At 45.3% G+C, this 6,924-nt stretch overlaps 1 protein-coding gene across 3 annotated transcripts in view; it reads left to right on the top strand.

Moving 5' to 3' along the window:
- The first annotated feature begins 4,213 nt into the window (after positions 1–4,213).
- RFWD3 (ring finger and WD repeat domain 3) overlaps positions 4,214–6,924 on the top strand; it is a 35,652-nt gene continuing 32,941 nt past the window's right edge. For all 3 annotated transcript variants that reach the window (XM_014457976.2, XM_014457977.2, XM_023756077.1), the window contains exon 1: positions 4,214–4,348. The gene's annotated coding sequence lies outside the window, so the exon portion shown is untranslated. The remainder of the gene's footprint in view (positions 4,349–6,924) is intronic.

The raw sequence follows: 6,924 nt of genomic DNA, 5'->3' as shown, positions 1-6,924 counted from the left end.
GAGCTTTCCAATTTGTCAAAAGAAGCTGGATATTCAGATTTCTCTGTAAGTTGTCATATTTTTAAATGTTGGCATCTCATCAAAAATTATTTTAATGCCATATAGGATAAACAAAATATGTTAGTCTGGGAACTCCCATATTTTAATCTCTGCTAGATTCAAACCTGTGTCTCCTGAACCTGGTCCTCTTGTTCTGGAATTTTACACTAACCCTACCTCTAAATACCTCCCCCCCCCAAAAAAAAAAACCCACAAAACTCATCCCAATTCATTCAACACCAAATGTGCGGGGTGTTGTTCCAATCACTGAGGAAACACAATAAAATCACTGAGGAAACACAATAAACAAAATAAATTTGGAGCTTATATTCTAGTAATCTCTGGAGGGGGGGAAGATATATTTTACTATTCTTTTAAAACTAGAGCATCTATAATAATAAAAGCATAATATGCTAATTAGACCGGACATCCTTCCAGACAACCTTCTGGACGAAGCCACGTCAGTGGGGGCCGAGGCAGAGGCAGCCACTGCAGCAGTGGGGGCCAAGCCCCTTGCATGAATTTCGTGCATCAGGCCTCTAGTCCTATATAATAAAAGGCTAATATGCAAATAGACCAAACAACGGAACCGAATAACCAGTTGCTATGACATGCACTGGCCACCAGGGGGCGCATGTGGACCATGGTGGGCATCAGCCACGGCCAGATGGTAGAGCAGGTGAGTGGGGGTGCCAGACCAAGGTGGGGTGCCAGTAGCTGTCATTGGAGCGAGCCTCTGGTGGTTACTAAAAATTCTTAGCTCCTGCGCCCTGCAGTCCCGCCTGGTGCTTGCACCTGCTGCTGGTGCCAGAGACGCTGCTCACACCCACTGCTGGTGCCAGGCCCACTTGCACCCGCAGCCAGCGCCGGAGCCGCTGCTTGCACCCGCTGCTAGCGCCTGGCGCCAATCCCGATCACTTGGCTGCTGGCCCCGATTGCCCCTGAGTGCTTCTCCACCTCTCCCTGCTCCTGAGGGGTGATCAGGGCAGCAGCCGTCGCTTGCACCCGCTGACGGTGCCAGCCCCACTCACACCCACTGCTGGCGCTGGCCCCAATCACTCCACCATCACGCGGTTGCGAGCGGGGCCGGTGCCGTCAGCATGTGGGAGCGATGACGGCAGGAGCGGGGCTGCCAGCAGACAGGGGACCAAGGGCCGCTGCCAGAGGGGCCAGGTGGGGGTGCGTAGGATGGGCCAAGACCTACCCCTATGCCCACCACTGCCTTGCGGCCCACAGTTCCTCTCAAGGTGCACGAATTCGTGCACTGGGCCCCGAGTGATTTTTATAAATAAAAAATGTAGAATAAACATGGGCAGGTTGAGCATTTAAAATTATTCTTTTTTTTTAGAGTTTTTCTTTAGGTTCTATTTTCATCTTTAAAATCCTTTGTTGTCTTTACTGTAGGGCTTACAACAAAAACTCTCCCTTGTAGATTAGTTATTTGTACTCTGGCAGACCTACAGGCAGAAGTGGATTTATTGTGAAACTAATAAAGCTTAATCCCCAGGGTCCTTCACTTTGCACAAAATATCTTCCAAGGCCCTGTAATTCATTCCCCCCCACACACACCATTTATTTATGAAAATTTTCAAATACACAGAAAAATCAGTATAATTATACTCTGGACAACTATATGCCAACCACCTAAAATCTACAGCTAACGATTTACTATATTTAGTTTATCACATACTTATCCATCTATCCGTGACTCTCTCTATCCATTAATCCATCCTAGTTTTTTATGCATTTGAAAGAAAATTTCAAATATCAGTACACTTCATTCCAAAACACTTCAGCATTTATATTAAACTTAAGTTTAATATTTGTTTATGGGGCTTAGGGGGATAAGCAGTTAACATTTCTATGTTGTGAAATGCACAAATCTTAAATATACCATTCAATGAATTGTGACAAATGCATACACATGAATATCCAAACCCATCAAGATAATGAACATCATCATAATAATAACCCATACACATTTTAAAGTGTGAAATTTGCCCTAACCGGTTTGGCTCAGTGGATAGAGCATCAGCCTGCGGACTGAAAGGTCCCAAATTCAATTCCGGTCAAGGGCATGTACCTTGGTTGCGTGCACATCCCCAGTAGGAGGTGTGCAGGAAGCAGCTGATCGATGTTTCTAACTCTCTCTCCCTCTCTGTAGAAAATCAATAAAATATATGAAAAAAAATAAAGTGTGCAACTTGATACGTTTTTTAATGTAGATACGACCACAATCAAGATAATGAACATATCCATCAAGTCCTAAAGTTTTCTCATGCTCCTTTATAATCACTCCCTTCCACTCCTGATTGGTCACCACGGGGCAGTTCTGATTGGACAGGGCAGGTCTTAGGCGCTCCCTCACAGTCATCTAGGAAGACTTAGCAAGCAGAGCCTAGTGCCAGCAGCTCTGCTTGGTATACGGAGCACCTGAGAAGCCCCTGCCAGCAAACAGTGGCTCAGCTCTTATTATTTGTAAAATGTGGGCCCTTGGTTGATCATAGGAGGCCATCTCAGCAGATACATTCCTTCTCGTGATTCACATCCAATGAATCTTCTTAGGTTCCACCAGCCAATAGAAAGGTTGGTATTTTTCACCCATAAAGCTTGGAATTTCACTCCTAAAGGGAACACAGCCAACACATTTCTTTCTAACTATATGTAACCTTTGAAAATTGGAGACAAGACTATATATTTCTGGCTTTGTTTGTTCTCTTCCTCTGAACATGGCCATTAGGTGGACATGAATGAATATGCTTTTGGAACCATCTAGTAACATTCTGTAGAGTTTTCACTAAGCAGCCGTTAGTGTTGTACACATTTCTTTAGCCATGCGCTATATTACCTATTCATTTTTTCATTTAAAATCGTTTCAAAGAATATTCAGTATTTGACAATGTGCCTATGTATCCATTAACATGGGAAGTCACTCAGATATATTTTAAGATTAAAACAGAATCCCATCTCTTTCTAAATTTAACCAGATGAAGATTTTAAACAAATTTTATGATGACTTCTCTGGATAGAGTTTTCCATTTTTTGCCTCTATAATTTTCTAATTAAAAAAAAAAAAAAGTTCTGCCGAAACCGGTTTGGCTCAGTGGATAGCGCGTCGGCCTGCAGACTGAAGGGTCCCAGGTTCGATTCCGGTCAAGGGCATGTACCTGGGTTGCGGGCACATCCCCAGTGGGAGATGTGCAGGAGGCAGCTGATCGATGTTTCTATCTCATCGATGTTTCTAACTATCTATCTCTCTCCCTTCCTCTCTGTAAAAAATCAATAAAATATATTTAAAAAAATGTTCTAAGCAACTTACATTAACAGTGAGAATGACTCAAAATGTCTTACACTCTACTCTGTAACTTAATGTGTTTGCGAAAGAAAAATCCTTTCTCCTGGAGTAGCCAGGCTAAAAGCTATAGCAAGAAAAGGGGGGAAAGTAAAAAAATGCTAATGCTGGTTTTGCAGGAGAAAAATATTGTAATTATTTGTATTGGCCAAGATTTTCAATTACGTATGCTCTCGTCTGCTACCAATTCCACTGAAAATTGGCAGCGGAGTAAATAAAATTCTGGCAATGTGCAGTCTGTGCCCAGGTTTAGATTTTAGCGAGATTTCATCTTTCAGGGAGATGTTTGAAAAATATTAGCTGTTTAAGTGATGTGACAATAGTTTAGTAGCAGGCAATTTACTGCAGTGATTTGGGATTGAAGAGATCAGGTAAGCAAATTCGCATGCGCTCTCCAAACCCAAGAGAGAATATATACGAACGGGATGGGGGGGGAGGGGAATATTTTGAAATCATTGTTATTAGTTACCAGTCTTTGGATAAAGACAGCTCCTTTACTAAACAGGGAGAAGCAGCAGGAGCCACAGTTTTAATATTGTCATCTTCTCAAAATGTACCGAGAAACTTTTTTCCTACAACTTTTCTTCCGCCAAAAAGTTCAAATAAAGAGCGACACAACCCTCCATCCGGCCCGTATGGGGGCTGGACGCGAGGGGACGCACCGTAGCTTTTAACCAATGGGACGAGGCCTCCTCGAGCGCGGTCCCGCCTAGTCCGTTGGCGAAGGACCAGCCAATGATAACGCCGCTCTTTTAGCCAGCGGCGACCAAAGGAAGAAGAAGAGAGGGTATTGGTCGATGGGCGGGACTGCTGCCCAATAGGAGCAAGTCGCGCCCGCGATTCAGGCGGGCAGCTTGAGCGGCTGAGGCGGGGAGGTTGGAATCGGGAGACGTGAGTTCTGCGGAAGAAACGGACTGCGGCGGACTCGCGAGCCCGACCGCGTCTTTCCGGCTGCAGGTGAGGCGGGCGCTTACCTTTCCCCGGGCCTTGCGCTTCTGTCTCCGGGATGACTTCCGAGCTTGGTCTCTGGATGCGGAACGTAGGGGCGCCCCAGTGGAACCCCGCGCCCTGAGAAGGTTCGGCCGCTCTCCGCGACCCCAACCGTCAGGGCCGAGGCGCCAGAATCCCGGCTGTTGCGGGGTTTCTGAGAGGCCCTCGGTCGGGGTGGGGGCGGGGAAGACAGGAAGTTCGTGCGGTCCCGGAAGTTACCGAGTTCAGAGGCGAGTTCGCTGCAGGCCGGAGTCTTCCCAGCCCGTTTCCCGGGAGCCGAGCCTGAAACTCTTCGGTTGCAAATAATTGTTCTCCGTTTGAGCGCCGGTTAGTTGCGTCACTTCCGAGGTGACCGAAGAACCTGATTTTTAGTTTTATTTAGCTTAACCTCACAGCAACACTGCGGCGTACATGCTTTTATTATTATTTTACAGGCGAATTAGTGAGGGGAAACCCGCCTAAGGCCCCACCGGTAGAGTAGGTGTCGGAGCAAGGATCTGAGCCAAGGTCGGCCTGCCGGCCTGACTCCCTGGCGCCTCTTCTTATTTTGTTAATTGGGTGCCATCTCGTCCCGGCTAGTTGTGGACACGGATTGAAATCTGAGTTACAAAGCTTGGTAAGATGACTAGTGGGAGGTTAACATTTTAAACTCCCAACTCTGATGGCACAAATAAATAGGAAATCAAGGTCAAGAATGCTTAAGGCTTGGGGTGGTAGTAGGACTGGCTTTTGCTCTAGGCCAGAGGTTTTCAGCTGGTGTGTGTGTGTGTCAAGGATTTTTAAAGGATGCAATACCTGACTATTTAGTCAGGGGCACTGGCCTTTTTTCCCCTTAGATTGTCAAATTTATTTTTTCTAAATATATTTTTATTGATTTCAGAGAGGAAGGGAGAGAGATAGAAACACCAATAATAAGAGAGGATCATTGATCGGCTGCCTCCTGCACACCCCACACTGGGGAATCGAACCATGACCTCCTGGTTCATAGGTCGATGCTTAACCACTGAGCCATGCCGGCTGGGCTAGATTGTCAAGTTAAAAAAAAAAATGACAATGGCCAACACAACATAGGGGTGTACATATTCTTTAGAATTAGTGTTGTGGAGGGTTTTTCCTATATATACCCGTAAGTGGAATCCCTGAGTTATAAGGCAGTTCCTTTTTTAAATTTTTTTGAGGAGCCTCCATACTGTTTTCCATAGTGGCTGCACTCATCTGCCTCTCATGCTGATTTAAGCCTTTCTGGCTTAAACCTCCCGTTTTCCCACAGCATAGTGTGGAATCAGCTTGCTTCTTAAGGCACATAATCCCCTCTCTTGAGTTTCATCTTTTCAGCCCTACCCCATCACTTTGGGGGAACTGCACTTTTCTAAGTTATCTGTCAGTTCCACATTGCTAAATCTAATGACCATCTTTTCCCCTTAGTAGCAGTGGACACACTGGAGCATTATCTCCCTGAAACATTCTTTCAAGAAATGCTATTCATGGTTTCCTCCTCCTTTATATTTTTGTTTTGGGGTTCTCTTTCTATAACTCTTATCCTTTTCATGTTAGTGTCTATAGTTTTAGTCCTTGGCCTGCTTTTCTTCTGTCTCTCTTCCTTCTTAGATCATTTAATCTCTCCCATGTCTCTTCTGAGGATTCTCAAAGCTATCTACTTTTTTGTCAATCTTCACCCAAGGATATTTTTTTCCATTGACTTTTTAGAGAGTGGAAGGGAAGGGGAGAGATAGAAACATTGATGTGAAAGAGATACATTAGTTGCCTCCCACACACACCCTGACCAGAGCCACCAGAAATCCTTCAGTCCTAGGACTGACTCCTGGGACTGATGCTCTAACCACTAAGCAAACTGGTTAGGGCTTTTTTTAGAGAGAGAGAAAAGCATCGATCCTTGCCTCCTGCATGCCCCCTACTGGGGGGGGGGGGGGGGGCGCGAGCCCAAAACCTGGGCATGTGCCCTGACTGAGAATGGAATCTTCAACCTCTTGGTGCATGGGATGACGCTTAACCATACTGGCAGGGCAAAGCTGTCCACTCTTCCATCTCCATTGCTGCCACTCTTGTCCAAGCCTTTGTAACCATTTGTTTGCACTCCCATAGAAGCTTGTAAACTAGTCACCTGGTTTGCAATCTTGCTTCCCTAAAGCCCATTCCTAACACAAGAAGAAGCTCTCTAACAAGACCTTCAGCGATAGTGTCCTGCCCCATCAAGCTCATCCCGTGTTGTCTGCTCTTCCTTACTGTATTCGTTACACTTGTCTGCCTGGTTTCTCAAATGCACCAAATCCATGCTTGCCAGGGACCTGTGTACTGATTTCCTTCTGATACTTCCTTGGCTCTTATATGGCCAACTTCGTTTAATCCTTTACTCCTCAGCTCAGTTTTATTCTTTCTGAGAGGCTTTCTCTTACTATTGTGTCTGAAATTATGCTTTTTGCCTCCGACTCTCAAAACCAAATATCACAATGTCTAATTTTCACATTTACTCTCCCATTTTTCTAGAATGTAAACTCTGTTATACAGTGTCTTGTCTGTGGGGT

This window comes from Myotis lucifugus, unplaced genomic scaffold, assembly GCF_000147115.1.
Source record: "Myotis lucifugus unplaced genomic scaffold, Myoluc2.0 scaffold_88, whole genome shotgun sequence".
NCBI classification, from domain to species: Eukaryota; Metazoa; Chordata; class Mammalia; order Chiroptera; family Vespertilionidae; genus Myotis; species Myotis lucifugus.
The sequence above is the reverse complement of the archived record's forward strand: the minus strand, read 5'-3'. Positions and strand labels throughout refer to the sequence as shown.